The sequence below is a fragment of the Herpailurus yagouaroundi genome, unplaced genomic scaffold (genome assembly GCF_014898765.1).
Source record: "Herpailurus yagouaroundi ecotype Mexico unplaced genomic scaffold, PumYag 162, whole genome shotgun sequence".
Classification (NCBI taxonomy): Eukaryota; Metazoa; Chordata; class Mammalia; order Carnivora; family Felidae; genus Herpailurus; species Herpailurus yagouaroundi.
Window position 1 is genome coordinate 9,684,483 of NW_024412403.1, and position 20,038 is coordinate 9,704,520.

At 47.6% G+C, this 20,038-nt stretch overlaps 1 pseudogene; it reads right to left on the bottom strand.

Moving 5' to 3' along the window:
* Nucleotides 1-18,915: 18,915 nt before the first annotated feature.
* LOC121036457 (ferritin light chain-like) lies at nucleotides 18,916-19,440 on the bottom strand (annotated as a pseudogene).
* Nucleotides 19,441-20,038: the final 598 nt, after the last annotated feature.

A 20,038-nucleotide genomic window follows, 5' to 3' on the forward strand; every position in this document is an offset into this window, starting at 1 on the left:
TCCAGACGGTACGTAGATGAGACTTTGGGCTTCAGAGTAGATGCTGGAATGAGTTCAGACTTTGGGGCCTGTTGGGATGGAGTGCATGTATTTTGCATGCAGGAAGGACATGAACTTTGGGGGGTCAGGAGCAGATGCAATGGATTGAATTCTTATACCACCCCCAAATTCATATATTGAAGTCCTAACCCCCCAGGGTGATGGTATTTGAAGGGGGGGGAGGGCTTTGGGAAGTGATTCATTCAGGTCATGAAGGTGGAGCTCTCATGAATGTGAGGTGTCCTTAATGATTAGTGTCCTTATCAGAGGCCCCAGAGAGCTCTGGTCCCTTTCACCACTTGAGTACTCAGTGAGATGATAGCTGTCTGTGAACCAGGAAGCAGGTCCTCACCAGACACTGAATTTGTTGGTGACTTGATCTTGGACTTCCCAGCCCCCAGAACCGTGAGAAACTTCTGTTGTTGATAAGCCACCCAGTCTATGGTGTCCTGTTCAAATGGACCAAGGCAGCCAGCTGTTGAAGGAACGTAGAATCAAATGTGAAGGAGACTGAACTCTGGTTGCCTTTGCTTCTCACTTCCTTCCAAAAGGAACCTGGGTTTTGATCAGGTATCTGCTCTCTCCAGCACCGTCTCGTGCCTCAGGGGAGGCTGACCTCGCATGCAGGTGTGAGAGGCGGCTCGACAGGTAGCACCCGTAACCCTTCGCCAGTGCTTGAATGAGCGATGGACACGTGAACTAATTGCGGCCAACGAAATGGAAGGGGAAGCCTAGTGGCAGTTGGGGAAGAAGGGAATGCTTCTGGAAATGTCTGCACACCTAAGAGGAGGTGCAGAAAGAAGACTCCCCTCTTCCCCTGGACATTGCAGTTTCTGGATATGGAGCAGAACTGGGAGAGGCATGTGCTGAAGACGAAGCTGACCCCAGGGGCTGCAAAAAACCAAGAGGAAGCGAGACGGGTCTCTGGAGATGGCATGATACCCCTGCACCCTTTGAGTCTCCTGTTCAATGGCATCAATAGCATTCCTTAACCATTTATGCCAGTGGGAATCGGTGTTTCTGCTGCCCATTACTGAAAGCATAGAGGGCTTCCTGGAGGAGGCGACACCGAGGCCATCTGGAAGTTGAGTAGGAGTTAAGAGGAAAGGGGGCTAGAGTGTTCTAGGCAGAGAGGACAGCTTCTGTGAAGGATTCTGAGGGGTCCCACTGTCACCCCTGCATTGGAGAAACCAGAAAGAATGCAGTCTGTGTGGAACAGGGGGATGGGGGGTGGTGACGTATGTGTAGAGATGGAGAAGAAGGAGGGGGAACAGAGAGGGATGCGGCCAGAGGAGGGAAACAGGAGTCAGATTACAAGTAGCACAGAAGTTTACAAAGACTCATGTGGGGGAGACATTAGAGTATTAATTATAGGTGGGGTATTAATTAGGGAATATTAAGTTGGCTCCATCGAGACATGATGAGATTCTGGCATCCACCGGTGACAACAGTAATGAAAACCAGGGATGGGTGTTCAAGACACCGGGGAGATAGACTCTATGGTATTTGGCAGTACATGAGCCGTGGGGCGGGGGGACGGGGAGGTGGGGGGAGGCAGCAAAGCCGATGCCAAGAATCTTGAGTGAGTGACTCAGAAGATGCGGTTCTCCGAAAGGCCAGCGAAGAGGGAGGACGGGCTGGGGCTGGGCTGGAGTGGGGAAGAGGACAAGAGTGGCCAGCAGCCGTGGGTTGTCTCTGCCCACACTCACACCAGGCAGGCGGAGAGCCTTCCTCCTTTGGGCAAGGATGGGCTCGAGCTTGGAGCTCTCTAGAACACCTGCAGGACTGAACGGGGGCGCCCGTTCTGTTCCCTCTTGGTCCCCCCCTCACGGGCGATAGGCAGGCCTCAGGCTCTGACTTGGACTCTTCCCATGCTGTCCCTCTGGGGCCCGGTCCCTTGGCCTGTCCTTGTCCAGCGTCTGGGTGGGGCCCTTGGACCCTCCTGTGTTCCCCGGGCAGGATGCAGTCTTCGCTGGCGAGTTCCTGAGTGCCCTAGCCTTGTCAATCAAAAACCTTGGGTTTCAAGACCATTGGCCCTGCTCTGTTACAACGTCAAGAGCTGTCTGGGAATTCTACGCTTTCTATCTATACATTCTGCTGGGCTGTGTCTAGAGTTAAGAGGTCAGCCTGTTACCTCGGCACAGGGAGTACCAGAGAAGGGTGGAAAGAGATGGCAAGGTGGCCTGCCGGGGTTTGACCTAGGGAGCAAATTGGGTCAACCAGAGGCAGAAATGCAGAAGTCCAGTCCGCCCGCATGAAACCCACAGGGACAGAGCGAGAGCTCCTTGTGGCCCATCTGACTGTCCCAGGCTCCATGGTCAGTTTGAAGGCAGGAAAAAGGTGCCTCCCTAAACTTAATGGCTGCTGTTTTATTGCCTCAAGCCATACAGGATGTACAAGTTGGGGTACAGGTGGTTTGGGGCCAACATCCCAAACGCAGCGACGACCCCCGCTCCCTGATTCTGAGAAGATGCGGAGGAAATCCTTTGGCACTAAGCGAGCAAACAAACACACACCCAAACAAAACAACACGAAAAGTCTGCACCGAAAACTTTCCACTTGCAAACATGTTTTTGTCAGTGCCAAAGGTTTAGGATTGCAACATTTGGGCGTCTTTGGCCCCAAACCCGAGGACTCTGCAGTTTTCCCAAAGCACCTAAAATAAAGAATTCCTTTTGGCAAAAACAGTATGTTTGTAAACAGAAAGCCTTTATTTTTGAGAAACTCGATTCCCCCTTAGATGTCGAGTCTTCTGAATTAAAGCCCCCGTGGCTACTTTCCGTTCGCTTCTCCCCCTCCAGGTTGTCACTGGCAGGTAGAAAATATCTCTAGTTTGTGCGTGTGTGGTTTCCATTAACTGGGTGTGTGTTTGGAATTCGTGCTTGTCGGCCAGTTGCTGATTGCCTTCTGATGCTTCTTGAGAGAAAGCTTTGCAGATGAGGGGCTGGATTCTTCCAGACTCCAGGTTTCTTGTGCCCCAGGGTCATGAAGCTGGGCGCTTCCCACAGATAGGGCCAAAGCCCCTTGCTTCTTGTCAGACCTAACCCACCCGTCTGAACGTCCAGCATGGTACAAAGCACAGATCTGAAGTGGGAGTAGCTTGTTTTCTAGTTTCCTGGTAGAACAACTTTGCTGCTGAACATGAGCTGTCTTTTCTCTTCGAGGGGGCCCAGGTGACAACTTCTCTCCCATTTCTTACTAGCCGACAGTGTTCCTACAGAAGGCTGGAATAATCTTCTCAATCTGGAGGGTGGTGGCCTCAGGTTCTAACTAAATCTTAGAACTAATTCTCACTAAATCTTCAAAAGTTAAAATACCCTGGTCAAAAATCCTAAGGTGAAACGCAGAGTTAAAATCTGAGATATCTCTGGACTTGGCCGCAGAAGGAAGGACATATGTAAAAATAAAAATAAAAATAAAAATAAAAATATATAAACATAACATTTTTATTATTGAGGTAATGTTCAAATAATATCAAATTAACCATTCGAAGGTGGACAATTCAGTGGCATTTATTGTACTCACAGTGTTTTGTAACCAACGCCCCTAATCTAGTTCCAGAACATTTTCATCTCTCTAGTGTAAAGCCTCCTACCTGTTGAGCAGTTATTCTCCATTCCTGCCTCCCCCAGCCCCTAGTAACCACCAATCTGCTTTCTGTCTCTATGGATTCACCTATGCTGGGTAAGCCATATAAGTAGAGCCATACAACATGTGGCCTTTTGTGTCTAGCTTCTTTCACTTAGCGTCATGCTTTTGAGGTTCATCCATTTTGGGAGGACATTTGTCCCTAAAAGAAGTCCTGCTGAAGAGCTGTTATGACTCCTATTTAAGGTTGAGTTGGAGCTTCAAGAAGCGGTGGGAATGAACCCTAATGGTTTCGAGAACCTGGAAAGGCTGTCAGAGGCTATGGAGGCCCGACTCTGCTCAGGGAAACACCCTCTGCCTTCTAAATCTCTTGTACCCTGGCTGTGCCCTGGATGATGCCTTCTGGGGCCCTGACATCATCTCCTGCTCATGGCCTTGCCACCTTCTTTCCAGCCCTGCTTCTCACAAGATGAACTGGCTCCCATTGTGTGAATTCGAAACCCTCTTGCCTTGGTGCTGTGTGCGTGGCTTCAACAGATCTTGAGAGAAAACACATCTCTCAGAAATCAGGAAGACAAGTAGTGGGTTCCTAAACTTCCAGCACTTTTCTGCTTCTTAGGCAGTCATGAGGTCTCATGGGATAGACGTGGGAGCAGGTCGTACCTTAACACCTGGATGGGAAGACTGTGTGGAATTAGGAGAGTACCTGGAAAAGATTATTTGTTAGTCATGAAATTTTTTAGTGAACGCCTGTAATAAGTTTATTATAAGGATATAAACTTAAAATAATTTGCCATATGGATTTTTCTTTTTTATGTTTTATTACTATTGTCTTTTTATTAAAAAAAGAAAAAAGCAAAAACCTAGACTGACATCATTCCTATGATTATTATTGACTTTATCCATTTTGATGTTTTCCCTCATTTTTATAACCTCACCATAGTCTTAAAGCTTTTTCTGGAAGTCAAATAATTCATCCTTCTGGAACCGGAATTCACTCGTTCTGAAATTGGAAACTTGAGCCTACTAAATTTTAATAATTTTTCTGTCCTTCTTAGTTGATCTAATTTCAGCTAAGAGCAGTTACTCTGAGTGGCCTTATTTGCCACTAAGTGGCGCTCATATGCTACTGTAAATGGTTTCTGTCCTCGAAGTCAAAGAATTTGGAAAACCATTTGCCTTCATTTAAAGTAAATACAGGAATTGGCCCTACAATCTGTATGTGCTTTGTGGATTACAGATTTTCTTCCATCTTCTCTTTTCTTGACTGCCCTTTTCACTATGGTGTCATGGTCAAGCACAGAGACTAAGTTTAAATACTACTTCTGTTGTTCCCTTGCTGTATGACCTTGAGTAAGTCATTTAACTTCAGTGTTCTTAATAGAAAATGAGGTTAATAATAACACACACTTCATAGGGTGATTGTGAGAATAAAAAAGCTAATATGTATTAAAGCATTTGTGTTATATGTGTTTGCTTTTTTTTTTTTTATATTGTTGGGGTGCCTGTGTGGCTCATCAGTTAAGTGTCTGACTTTGGCTCAGGTCACGATTTCACGGTCTGTGAGTTCGAGCTCTGCGTCGGGCTCTGTGCTGACAGCTCAGAGCCTGGAGCCTGCTTCGGATTCTGTGTCTCCCTCTCTCTCTGACCCTCCCCTGCTCATGCTCTCTCTCTCTCTCTCTCTCTCTCTCAAAAACAAATAAACATTAACAAAATTAAAAACAATGTTGCTTTGTCTCCCCCCCCCAGCTTCGTGAGAAATAATTGACATTTAACATTGTATAATTTTAAGGTGCACAACATAATGATTTGATACACAAATATACAGAAAAAGTTCCCACAATACATTTAGTTATGTGTTTGCTAATTTATCAGTATTTTTGTTCTTCACTGGGACGTTGCTTGTCACTTAGATGAACGTTTCCTGTATACCAGGACTAGCAATATGAGAATCACTGTGGATCTTATTAAAACATAGATTTGTGAGCTCCATATCTGGAATGTCTATTTAGTAATTTGGGGGAGGGGCTTAGGGATCTCCATTTAAAAGTTTCTCAAATAATTCTGATGCTCAGCTAGATTCAGGGACAAGACGACCCAGGACATCCCACTGAAGCGTAAGAAGTTTATGCTATCTGCCCACGGGCAGCTTCCAAATTCCCCTTAAACATGGAGTATGTGCCATCCAAAGCTGTGTCCACTGGGATGGTTTCCTCTCGTTATTGTCTTTCAAGGTTACCCTGTGAAGGAGGCCATATTGCAGCCGCTGGCGAATTTCCGCTTGTACCCTCATATTCAGTGGACCCCAGGATAAATCAAGCGTGGTCTTTTCCCTCCTCCGTCAGCTGTTCATAACAGACATTGCATGTGGCAGTAGGTTTGAGCTATGGAGAGGTACTTAGCAACAGTGGTGAGTAATGCGGGGTCTGGGCTACCCGCCTGTATGGCTTATATGGCCCTTGGTACGGATGTCTGTTTTACAAGGAATTGCAGCTGGGCCTGCCCAACCATGTGGCTTTATGGGTGTGATGCAGCCCAGCCCGTCATGGATGACTGGTTACTTGATGTCCCGGGGTCAGGTACTCCATTTCTTCCAGGGCCCAGTAGCATGCTAGGAGCCGTTTTCTCTAAAGTTGTGTAGTTATTTGCTGTAGTTGACATGGCCTATTCTGGAACTCTATGGGTCTGAGCTGGGAGTGTCTTTTTCCATCTCTAATGCTGTAAAAAATTTTTTTTAAATGTTTATTTTTGAGAGAGAGAGAGAGAGAGAGAGAGAGAGAGAGAGAGAATAGGCAGCAGAGAGGCAAGAGAGAAGGAGACACAGAATCCAAAGCAGGCTCCAGGCTCTGAGCTGTCAGCACAGAGCCCGACATGGGGCTTGAACTCATGAACCATGAGATCATGACCTGAGATCAAGTCGGACGCTTAATCCACTGAGCCACATAGGCACCCCTCATCTCTAATGCTTCTAATGCCACAGCATCTGCTGGTCCACAAGGCTCAAGTTTTAAGTCACTTGCCCTGCAGCCTGGGCCTTTCTTCGCAGACCCTTTTCCAGTTTGGTCCCTATTCAAAACTTTTGTGTCCCTTTGAAATGGACGCGAGCAGTATTCCTAACTGTGGAACCCAGAGAACCCAAAGAAACCCACCCAGTGTTGTGCTGAGGTCTTTGTTTTAGGAAGAGTGAGGTCCAATAATCTGTTCTTTGGCTAAGATATCCTGGCATGCCCCAGATCTGGGACCTTTAAAAAGGATACTGATGTGGCAGGGCCCTGAGTCCTCGGGGAGTCACTTCCATTGTGCTTATTGGGTGAGTCTGACTTATGAAGGCGCCAGTGTATTTGCCACTTGTTGCTTCTCCGGCCCCGTTCACACGATGTCGTCAGCACGGTGATGTCCTACAGATGGCCAGCTGGTCCAGGCCTCCTCAGACTGCGTGGTGACTCAGAGGGGAGAGTTAACATAAACCCCGAGTCAACACTGCAAGTGACTACCTTTGTCTGTTCTGAGTTAATGTGAATGGTTTCCGATTCTCTTTTGATAGGAACCAAAAGGGCACAGTCCCCAGATCAAAGGCTGCATTCTTTGTACCCGAGCATATGCTTAAGTGAGGTTACACCGTCAGGCCAGGAAGCCTCAGTGCCAGCTGTGGCTGGCTGCCTAAGTTTGTGGGAGACCATCATCCTCCAGCACCCATCTGATTTCTGTAGACACCAGGCTGATTAATTCAATGGTGATAGGATAGGGGCCGCTCTGTGTATCCTGTGAGTCTTTGAGGGCAATTCTCAGCTTTAAAATCCACCCCAGGATATGATATTGTTTTGGATTTGCTCTCTTGGCTGGGGTGGGGGCAGTTTTAGAGTCTTCCCCTTGGACTTCTTCACTATGGTAGCTCTTATCTGTGTCGGGGTTTGCCACTGCCCGTCCCATCCCCAGGATTCCTGTGGGGACCAGGGTAATGGCTAGAGTGTCCCGATCCTCCAGGGCAGAGTCCTCTGGGAGGATGGACAGAGCAATACTTTGGTTCGTTGCTCTGCCAGCCTCTGGGGGTGCTGTTCTCTAAGATTCATCTCTTCTCTCTGCCCAGATCATCCCTGGGCATGCACTCATCAGGACAGTTGTCGGTCCAGCTCCTGACGGCTGCTGGATTCTCCTATTTTGGGTCCTGTCATGCTGTTCCTGTGCTGCCGTCTCCTGCCGCCCGGCCCTGCAGAGAAGCTTTTCAGTGGTGCTGTCGGCTCTCGCCAGCTCGCTCCTCCTTGCTTCAGCATGTGGAATGCCCTGGGGTCTCCCGTGGAACAGCATCTACTGGGTTTTCTGGCCTTTCTGTGCATTCAACCTGTCCTCTCCCCTGATCCCCTGAGCCTTTCTACTCGTCCTTCGTTGTCCATCGTGGTGGTCCTGGCACTTCTACTTCCTCAGTATGGCCATCGTTTGCTCCAAGCTTCCAAGAGCCACCCCAGCAGCGTGCTAATTTTGCCTCTTGAAGTTTTTGTTGGGTGTTATGTGTCCCCCGCCACCCCCATCAATTCATATGTTGAAGTCCTAACCCCCCGGTACCTCTGAATGTGATAGTAGTTGCATGCAGGGTCTTCAAAGGAATAATTAAATTAAAATGAGGTCATTAGGGTGGGCCCTCATCTAATCTGACAGGTGTCCTGATAAGAAGAGGGGATTGGGATGTCGATACACACAGAGGAGAGCGGCCATGTGAGGACACAGGGAGAAGGCGGCCGCCTACAAGCCAAGGAGAGGGACCCTCAGAAGAAACTAACCCTACTGACACTTTGATATCAATTTTCTAGACTCCAGGACTGGGAGGAAATAAATTTCTGTAGTTGAAGCCACTCGTTCTATGGTATTTTGTTACAGCAGCCTGAGCAAACTGATACAGGTGTTGTATCCGGATCACAGAATAACATTCTCTTGTTGATAAACTCTTGCTTCTGCGGCTTTGTGTTCTGTCCCTGATCCAGAGCCCTGAGGGCCTGGCCCCTGCCTCCTCTTCTGGCTCCTGCCAGTAGGTGTTGCCTGGAGCCTGCAGCTCCTCAGGGTCTATTCCTTTCCCTCCTTGGAAAGCCCAGCATTTCCTTGGCCCATCATGTTGTGACCTAATTCTAGGGCTCGAGGTGAGGAGGGGACAGATCCTCTGTGTGTGTGTGTGTGTGTGTGTGTGTGTGTGTGTGTATCTCGCAGGGCAGAGGTCTCTGCACAGTGTCCTCCTGCAATCAGGAGGCACTAGCTCTGATGGGGAGCAGTGACCTCTTTGGAGGCGCAGAGAGTCCAGGGGGTTCTAGCCTTCAAGACTGGAGGTCATGACCCTGGGTAGCCCCACCCTGTATCCCAGGGTGTCATTCTTCCGTCCTTCCATACAGGAGCTCCGAGTTTTGCCCTAACGGAGTTGCCGGGTTGGGGGATCAAGTTCTGTGGAGTTCTGGTATTTTTAGGACTAAGTCCTGGGCCTGATCCTTAGCTTTCTCTGCAATTTGAATACATATGGCAGAGTCCCTTCCCAGACTGGCAAGGGGACGTTCTGGCTGCCATGCTTAGCATTCAACTGAGAGTTAATGTCCTCAGGCCTTCCTGGTCAATCTCCCCAACATCAGTAGCCCCCGGCAACAGTCACCCAGTCTCATCTCTTGATAGAGATGAGAAAGATAAAAATTCCATAGTGATTTCTCCAGCAGCTGATGCTTGGCCGTTTCCTGCCCCATAGGCTACCCTAGTTCACTATGCTGGAAGTTTCAGCAATTACACTGCCTCCTTGAGCCATGGGCTATGTGATGAGGTCTTTATCGCTGGCCAGGCAGTGGGTGACGCGGCTCCAAAATCCTATCAACGAGCCTCCACTTTTTCACAGCACTTCTGGCGTCAGGCTGGGTTCCTGGGAGGCAGACTCTGAGGGGGGTGTTAGCGTGTGGGATGTTTGTCAGGGGGCACTCTTGTGACCGAGGAGGAGGGAAGGAAGCAGCAAGGGGCAGAGAAGAGGCTGAGCAATGCTGCTGTTACCCCATGGGAAGTTGGCCTGGCCCTCAGCGTCGTGCTGAGTCAGAGCAGGAGGGTCCGGCTGTCATGCTCCTGACCTGTGCATTCCAGCTGTGCCAGGAAAAGGGTGTGATCTTGTGCAAGGTGGCACCCTTCAGCCAAGGGCAGCATCTGCAGAGGACGGACCGCCTCCCAGCCCTGGAGAAGGGCACCCTTCGGTCCTGAAGGGGATCTGGGAAAGGCAGAGGGCATTCATGACAATAAGCCAAAAGTATTCATTCTATTGAGGCCACTTTGAATTTCACAGCGGTCGAGGCGCAGCACTGATGCCTCCTTTGGGTGGATGGAGCAGAATATTGAGATTGTGCCACAGACTGGAAGCGGCTCTTGGACAGGCATGCTGTCATTGAAGGGCCAAGTCTTATCCTCCGAGTGGAGGTCATCTCCATGAAGGCGCGTGACCCTACAAGGCTCAGGCCGTGCTCAGCCACCTGGGCCTCTGGGATACCGGGTCTCGGGTGCAAATTGGAGCTTCCACCTGCCGCGGGACCGTCATCAAGCCAGAAGCGACACGGAGACAGTCCAGCTGCCGTGGGCTCGACGGGAGCTGATGAAGGTGAACCAGGCGACTGCAGGCAGAGACGCGATGGGCTCGCACGCGCTTGAACTGCACACCCCAGAGCCGACCACAACAAAAGCTCCAAAGAGGAAAGGTCAGACCCATGAAGTGCTATTTGTTTTCACTGAAACTTCATCCCTCCCACTTAACACCCGTCTAACCAGCAACGGAATCAATTACCACGTGTCAGCCCGAAATCTGACACAAGAAATGAAAGAAGGACACAACCTCCCCGGGGGGGGGGGGGGGGTGGCGGGCGGGGGCCAGAGACGGCCGGGGAGATAGAGAACTCAGGCATGGAAGCTGTGAATGAGCCACTCCGTCCTGTAATTAAGGGTTAAAGGCAGTCTGAGACCCTGCTTCCCTTCCCTCTCTCCCTCTCCTGGGCTTGGAGCCCGGATCACCGTTACCCGTTCGTACTATTGGGTATTTCTATCGCAAAGGGTGGTCAGCAGGCCTTGTGAGGTTATTTGACTTTGGTTACAGAAGTTGCTCCATTTAATAATTGAAAACCAGAAGGTTCTAGACATTTATTGTTTCATAGAGCTCTAGGTGGGAGAATTCCTAGCAGATCAAGTTCGGCCGCCATGTCTATTTGAGCTGATTGAGTTCCTGCATTTTTTGGGCTTCTGTTAAATGTGGTGTCAGCTCTTCTGAGAGCACCCGTTGAAGGTGATGTCATTCACTTTCCACATTTATGCGAGTCTCCAAAAGAGAGCTCGGTCCATGGGTTGCTCAGGCAGAGCACACAAAAGTTCAGTGGCTGAATCCCAGCAGGAGATCTGTTTCACCAGCTCTACGAAGTGACACATTTTTGTTCATCAAGAACACCTCAACTCTTAAACTTTTATTAATAGGGTCCTAGGATAAAGAACCCTCTTGTCTTCAAGTAGAGCGTTAGATGGACATTTTCTAATCTGTTCTGTAAATGGTGTTGCCTTTCCAATCACCTTACCATACAGAATGTTCAAAGTGTGAAGCGTTGATTAAAATGGCACATGGGTTCGAGAGGCAGGAGGCGTCCCTCCAGATATCCTGGTGGCATTTCCATTGATTGGCAGGAAGTAATGAAATGCCAAATTGTTGCTCAACCAGATGGTTAAATTGTCAGTGGAATAGCGGGTGGCGTGCTCATGAATGAATCTGTAACTTGTCCTTTGCTACAGTTTTTAATTCCGTGTGGTCTGATGGTGTCGATACCTCTTTATGGCAACTATTTTTGGATTATTTCTTTTCTTCTGACCTACATGGTGCTCAGTGTTTGGTTCTTTTGTCTGCATAGAGAGAGAGATGTGTGCTCTCTCTTTGCTCTTTCAGAGTGATGCCACACAGGCAGGGTTTACTTTGCTGCCAACAATGTAATGCTTTGTGTCTTCATCTCATTGGTTCTCTCGGCTCAGCTCTGCACGTCTCTGTCGGGATAGAAACTGTCCCCACTGGCTCCCCCACCCCTTAAACTCAGCAGGGTCAAAGTGGCATCCATCATCTTTCCCTGACTTGTCTCCTCCTTCACATTTATTCTCCATTTCCAATGTGGGAGCAAAATCCCAGGGGTCACTTAAGCTTGAAACCTGAGATACTTTCTTGATCCTCCCCATCTCTCTTATCCCCTACATCATCAGATGTTATTGATTTTTGCCTACGAAAGATTTCTCACATTTGTCCCTCTGCCATCCTGCCACTTGGCCTGAGTCTATGCCACCGTCCTCTCCTCCTGCTATTCTGACAGCCTCAGACTCTCACCTCTGTGGCTATGCTCATGCTTTCCTCTTTTTCTAGTGTGTGTGTGTGTGTGTGTGTGTGTGTGTGTGTGTGTGTGTCTTTTTCTTTTTGACCAGTGAACCTGAAGACTTTAGGAGTCAAATCAGGCATCACTTTTAAAAAAAGGAAACATTAATTACTTAATTGGTTTCACATCTGCATTTTCTCTTGCCTTCTCTGTCTTCCTTAATTCCCTATCTCTCCATCTCTCCCAGTTGGAAAGTTTTGAGCCGTCCTCTGCCCCCCGATGATATCAGTTACCCAATGTTGACTTACTGCTGAACCGTACCCGCTCTCCTTCCTGTCTCCACCATCAATTTTCATGTCAAAACCCACCTGATTTTTGCGTAAGGCAGACGCTCCCCTCCCAGCGGATCTTTCCTCCTCCTTCCAAGCTTCATGCTGTCCTTCGGCTCACTGTAGGATTCACCTTTCTAAAGTCCTTCTTTGTTCAAAACCTTCTCTGGACCCATTTTCTGCAGAGAAATGTCCTAACTCCCTACACACATCTGGAACCCTTTACAACCTGACTCTAATCTACCACTGTAAGGGCAGGTGCTATCACCACCCCTGTACTCCCAGCCCCCTTGCCTGCCCCCCAGAGGCCCCAGTACCAGCTGCCTTACAGCTGAGCCATCCTTCTCATGCTCTTGGCCTATGACTGTGCTGTGCTTGGCTGGGGACTTCTCTCGTGTTGAAGTCCTACTTACCCTTTAAGACCTCGGGTGAATGGAACCACCACGTGATTCCTGATTCCACCAGTGAGCACAGAGTACCTTTTCCTTGCAGCCTTGATGTCATTTACAACCCCAGTTTGCTATTCGCCAAGTCAGCCCGGCACTACAGGCACTTAGGTGTCCATTTTCTTTTGAGCTTGTGGACACCCCAGGGATGTGTCCATTGCCCTTTGGCTCCTCCCATTTAGCGACTCCTCATTAAATCCATGGCAAGAAATGGAAGACATGTATCATATTTACATGTATTTTTTATTTGAGTACAGTTGACACACAACATTACATTAGTTTCAGGTGTATATAACACAGTGGTTCAAAGTTTATACATTATTCTGTGCCCAGCATGAGTATAGCTACCATCTGTCACCATGCAACGTTACTGCAGTATCTTTGACTGTATTCCTTATGCTCTGCCTTTTATTCCTGTGAGTTGTTTGTTCCATAACTGAAAGCCTGTATATAGAGATCATGTACTTTGGGGGCGCCGAGGTGGCTGGGTCAGTTAAGTGTCCCACTCTTGGTTTTGGCTCAGGTCAAGATCTCACGGTTCGTGGGATTCAGCCCCATGTCAGGCTGTGTGCTGATGGCAAAGAGCCTGCTTGGTATTCTCTCTTTCTCCTTTTCTTTCTGCCCCTCCCCTACTCAGAATAAATAAAGAAACATTTAAAAGAAAGATCCTGTCCTTTAAATGTATATTTCCAAAGGGAAGTTCTTGTTTTTCCTAGAAGTATAATTGACATACGACCTTATATTAGTTTCAAGTGTACAACAATATAATTCAATATTTGTATAAATTTAGAAATGATCCCTGCACTAAGTCTAGTTATCATCCATCACCATACATAGTTACAGACTTTTTTCCTTGTGGTCAGAAATTTCAAGTTCTAATAAAAAGAGAGTCCTTTATTTTTTATTGTGTTCATTTTTTAACCTGCACTACATTATTTTTTTTTTAAATTTTTTTTTCAATGTTTTTATTTATTTTTGGGACAGAGAGAGACAGAGCATGAATGGGGGAGGGGCAGAGAGAGAGGGAGACACAGAATCGGAAACAGGCTCCAGGCTCCGAGCCATCAGCCCAGAGCCCGACGCGGGGCTCGAACTCACGGACCGCGAGATCATGACCTGGCTGAAGTCGGACGCTTAACCGACTGCGCCACCCAGGCGCCCCATTATTTCTAAAAGCTTTATTAACACCAAACACACAATGGATATCTTTTGTCTTTTTTAAAAATTTAATCCAGCCAAATACTTGGTTATTTTGAAAAACATAAGGCAGAATTCATATAAGTACGACAGAAAAGTGTTTCTGAATTGGGATTTAAGGCAATCATTTAATGGATTTCAACTTTGTGTTTCAGACTGGAGCCCATAGAGAGAGACAAAGTGTGAATCAGGTGCTTTGCAGCATCTCTGGTTTGGTTGGGGGCAAGGCTTCCATCCCAAGGGAGTCACTTTATTTTTCCTTTACAGCGACCTCTGATGTTCAGGGATTGGGTCAGTGGAAATGAATAGTTGAAACTACATCTTGCTACACTGTAAATGGTTGGCGGAAGCAACGCACTCCCCCCACAGCCCCCCCCATCCCCTATATATATGTGTGTTGTCTCTATATGTAGAGACAACACACATATATATAATGTGAACATGTGGACAACAGATGATTTTTAGATGTGACTAACATACTCATTAGGCATTTTTTAGCAAAATTCTCCACTAGTCTCATTGTCCTGAGGTTGAAATACAAGAAATTTACTGTCTAGTGTGTGCCTCAGAATCCTGAGGTTTTACTTGGATCCCTTTGAAGTCTTTTATTATGATCGATGAGTCATTTCAACATTTTTCTACATTCAAGGGCCCACAGTAAAAGATAACATCAAGTACCTTACTAATCAAGGATACCACAAAAGATTGGAAATTAGGTGAAAATGTGGCATGAGCAGGAATACTCAACTCAAAACCTGCATTGATCACTACACATTTCAAAAGAATTTGGAAACACAGAGCTTTTAAAAAGTGCATGGGACTGATTTCAGAAAACATTTGGGAAATATTTGAGTGCTATTTGTAATAGAAATAAACCCCACTTGGAGACTTTTCTCGAGTAAATGTTTTACAGTAGAGTCTGGCATCACAAGTCAGGGGTGGAGAAAGGTTCTGTACCTGTCTGTGTGCAAGCAGATTCCCAGGATCGGGCTGGGTTTCACCCGCAGCTCTGTGTCAGTCGCTGATGAGACAAAACTTGCTTTTTTAAGGGAGGCTGCTTTTATGTCCAGATGGGGAGGGTTATCGCCCACAGACTAAGGTTTTGGGGTTCTTGGCAAAGACTGCTGACTTACCCTTTATTATACTTTCAAGGCTCTCAGACAGGCTCCACGCTGACTGAACCCTAAAAGGGCCCTGCTGAGAGCTTGAGAGGAAAACACCAGCACTTTGGGAGAAGCATCTGAATAGGTTCACAGTGGGAGCCCACAAAAGAGGAGCTGCGCAGCCCAGGGAGCTGGTGAGAGCACAGAGATTGCTACCCAGGCTAGTGAACAAACCTCAAGACCGTCAAGGGCGAAGATCCAGATCTGGCCGTCAAAACAACAAATTCCAGAGAAGTTTTGAAAGTGAAGATCAGCAACGTCTTATCATCTGGTTTTGCCCCCATCTTTGAAACCTAGTAATTGTACCCCCACATGGTGTATGAGGTGGGATGGCTGTTTGTCCAGCCCAGTCCTGCCATCGTCTTATTGATTTGCTCCACTGTGCTGCTTCCTGGATCTGAACTCGTCACCTGTTCTCCCTACGTTTAAGGGGCAGCCCAGAGTCTTTAGCTGGTGTTCAAAACCATCTAAAAAATGGGTCAGACTTACTCTTGCAGGCTGCTCTCTCCTATTCCTCCAACATAACCAGAATGCTTTTCCTTCTTTGCTCTCATCCGATAGAAACTTTGCCCAGACTCAAATACCCTCTCACATCTCACCACCTCCAACAAAGCTTCCCAGATCACCCAAAATAGATGAGACCATATTGTCTTTTATATCTCTGAGGGGTCTCTGGCTTGTCACTTTCATGACACTCAGTCCATGCCATCTAGTGCTTTTGCCTTGTATGTACCCATTGAGAACTCTGGGCTGCTGTAAGTCACAGACACTAAGGGGCACTTTGTTTTTCCTTTCCTTTTTTTTCTCAATATATTTTTATTTATTTGTTTTTAAGTTTTTTTTAAATACAAAATTTATTGTCAAATTGGTTTCCATACAACACCCAGTGCTCATCCCAACAGGTGCCCTCCTCAATGCCCGTCACCCAAAACCGCACTGAGATATCACCTCATGCCAGTCAGAGTGGCTAAAATGAACAAATCAGGAGACTATAGATGCTGGAGAGGATGTGGAGACACGGGAACCCTCTTGCACCGTTGGTGGGAATGCAAACTGGTGCAGCCGCTCTGGAAAACAGTGTGGAGGTTCCTCAAAAAATTAAAAATAGACCTACCCTATGACCCAGCAATAGCACTGCTAGGAATTTACCCAAGGGATACAGGAGTGCTGATGCATAGGGGCACTTGGACCCCAATGTTGATAGCAGCACTTTCAACAATAGCCAAATTATGGAAACAGCCTAAATGTCCATCAACCGATGAATGGATAAAGAAATTGTGGTTTATATACACAATGGAGTACTACGTGGCAATGAGAAAGAATGAAATATGGCCCTTTGTAGCAATATGGATGGAACTGGAGGGTGTTATGCTAAATGAAGTAAGTCATACAGAAAAAGACAGATACCGTGTGTTTTCACTCTTAGGTGGATCCTGAGAAACTTACCAGAAGACCATGGGGGAGGAGAAGGAAAAAAAAAAGTTAGAGAGAGCCAAACCATAAGAGACTCTTAAAAATTGAGAACAAACTGAGGATTGAGGGGGGGTGTTTTTCCTTTTCTATTCATCAGCACAAGGCAAAATGCCTACCATGCGCAGCAGCCACTCAGCTCGTATTGTTGAGCTAACCAGGTGAATTAGGCCTTATGTAATGCTTGGGACCTAAAGTAGTTAACATGTAAACCCATCCATCCATCCATCCATCCATCCATCCATCCATCCATCCATTTCTACACTGACTACCTACTCCATCCAGCTCTGTGCTTGGGCCTGGAAATACAGCAATGAGCAATAAAGTCACGGTGCCTATCTTCACAGAGTTTATAATCTTGTGAGAGCAAAGAAATAGTCACACAACCAACAATCACAACACTCATGGTGGCCTACTCTTATTGAAGGCTTACTCTGTGCTAGTCATTATGCTAAGTGCTTCTTCGTATTATCTTACTGAATTCTCATGACCACCCTTGGAGATAAGCATTATTATCGCTTTCTTATGGATCAGGGACTAGAAGCTTAGCTTAAGCTTGTTAGCTTAACTGCCCAAAGCCATCCGGCTAGTGAGTGGAAAAGTGGGAGCTTGACCCAGGCTGTCTGACTCCAGAGCCTTTATACCACATGGTACAAATAATTCCTAATATTAGAGGGATGACAAATACCACAAATATCGTGTGTGTTAGTGTCCTCTGGCTGTTATAACAAATTTGTCACAAACTTAGGGGCTTAAAACAACACACATTTATTATCTTACAGTTCTGTGGATCAGAAATCTAACATGGGCCTCACCAGGCTAAAAGCAAGACGTGGGCAGAGGCTCTAGGGAAGTTCCATTTTCTTGCCTTTTTCAGCTTCTAGAGCTGCTTGCTTTCCATGACTCATGGCCCCTTCCTGCATCTTCAAAGTCAGCAATGCCACTTCTCTCGGACTATAGGTGAGAAAGGCTCTCTGCATTCAAGGACGCATGTGATTATTTCTGGCCCACTTGGATTATCTGGGACAATCTCCCCATCTCAAGATTCTTAATCACAGCTGCATGGCCCCTTGTACCATGTAAGATAACCTATTCACAGGTTCCAAAGATTAGAGCATGGTCATCTTTGGGGTGCCATAATTATACTGGTCACATCATAAAATGATGTAATAAGGGTAGCAGTCTGGAAGTATAGGAGAGGCTCAGGCTTCTTGGGAGGGACAGGCACTGCAGGCTGACGACCAAGGAGGTGGAAAGCCCCTGAAAAGCCACAGAGCTGGGGCCTTAGCAAGTCTGAGGGTGCCCGGATGTGGTGCGCAGGGGGGTAGGGTGGGGGTGGGAAGTGGCCTGTGTTGTGGCTAGAGAAGGTGGCAGGGGTCAGATCATGAGAAACATGCCTGGCAGGTAGGGAGGGATTCTATTATGATTCTGGGAGAAAAGGGCAGTAAGTAAAAGGGTCAAATGAGGGACAGGATTGATTTGCACTTTAAGATCACTCTGCTGAGGCGCCTGGGGGCGCCTGGGTGGCTCAGTCGGTTGAGCGTCCGACTTCGGCTCAGGCCATGATCTTACAGCTCGTGAGTTCGAGCCCCACGTTGGGCTCTGTGCTGACAGCCTGGAGCCTGCTTCTGCTTCTGTGTCTCCCTCTCTCTCTGTCCCTAACCCACTCGCATTCTGTCTCTGTCTCTCTCAGAAATAAATAAACATTAAAAAAGATTAAAAAGAAAAGATCACTCTGCTGCTGTGTAGAAAACAGGTTGATGAGGAGCACAAGTGCATGCAATTATGAGGGTATTTCAGTAGTTAAGGTGGGAGATGTTGATGGTCTGAACAAGGAGGGGGGCTCTGCAGGTGAGGAGAGGCCAGCCAGAGCAGATAGCAGGGCTGGTGGTTGCCTGGATGTGAGGTAAGGGAGAGATGTCCAAGTTTCTGAGTGGGATGGCCCAAGTGGTTAGGGCCTTCATGTTGACACAAGGGTGACTGGACAGGACCAGGCTTTTGGATGGGAGATGACCAGAGCTAAGTGGCTGTAGAAGGAGCAAAGGCAATTGATATAAGAATGAAAATGTATCCTGGTGGTAGGAGGCTGGTGGGTAGAAACAGGGCAAAATTTGGCACAGTCATGCCTTTTAGTTCTTATAATTGAATATTTACAGACACCATTTTGCTTTTTTTTTTTTTTTTTTTTGGCTACCAAAAGCTTTATTGTTTCTATTTGGTCCAAGGCTTGGGAGAGGGCTCCAGGATGGCTAAAAAGCTGCCTAGTGGCTGCAAGGAGAAGTTCAGGCACAAGCCCTGGCCCAGGCGATGCTAGAGGGGCCCCTCAAAGGCTGTTGGGCTTCAAGGGCTCTTACTGATGCTTGAAGGTGAGCCTCTGGAAGGGACACTCAACCAGTCCAGTCTGGGGGCCAGTCAGCTTACAGATGAGAGTCAGGTGGTCGCCATCTTCTTGATGAGTTTCACCTCCTCATCCAGGAAGTGGTTGTCCAGGAAGTCAGAGATGGAGGCCTGTGCAGGCAGAAGCCAGGGCGTGCAGACCCAAAAGGGCCTGGTTCAGGTTCTTCTCCATAACCAGGGTGGCTTCCATGGCATCCAAGGCTTTACCCCACTCATCCTGGGACACTTCTGCAAATCCTGGAAGAGGGCATGGCCACCACACTGGTTTTGCATCTTCAAGTGGGCTCAGGACCCTCCAAAGGCTTCTCCTAAGGCAGCTTGTGGAAGAAGTGGCCCAGCCCTCCAGAGCCACATGGTCGTGGTGGAAATAGAAGCCCAGAGAGAGGTAGGTGTAGGAGGTCCGCAAATGCATGTTGGTCAGGTGTCTGATGGCAGCCTCCACCTCGGTGGAATGATTCTGATGAATCCAGGTGCTCATGGTTGATCGGTAATAAGGAGCTAAGCTCAAAATAGGGTGTTGGCTCATCCTGGAGGCAAAGGGTGGCTGAGAAGATGGCTCTGAAGGTTGTGACTGAAAAAATGTTTAGAGGGTGGTCGCAGGCTGGTAGAAGGGGTGTCCCTGGGTCTGTACCGTCCAAACCCTATTGAAGCAAGAGACATCTGCAGGACCAGGGGCGCACTTCCTGCAGAAACCATATTGCTTTAAGAGGCCACGACGTTAAAATGTCTTCTGGAAAATTATGCAGACCAAATATTCTGATTGTTGGTTTGGTTTAATTAAGGGCAACATATCGGTTATCATATTTCAGCCTTTCATCTTAGCAATAAAATTTTTAAAAAATTTTTAGTTTTTGAGAGAGAGAGTGAGTGAGAGAGCACGAGTGTGGGACAGAGTGCGAGTCAGGGGAGTGGCAGAGAGAGAGAGAGACACACAGAATCCGAAGTAGGCTCCGGGCTCCCAGCTGTCAGCACAGAGCCCGACGTGGGGCTCAAACCCACAGACTGCCGGATCATGAGCTGAGCAAAGTCAGATGCCTAACTGACTGAGCCACCCAGTCACCCCTCGCCTCTCCATC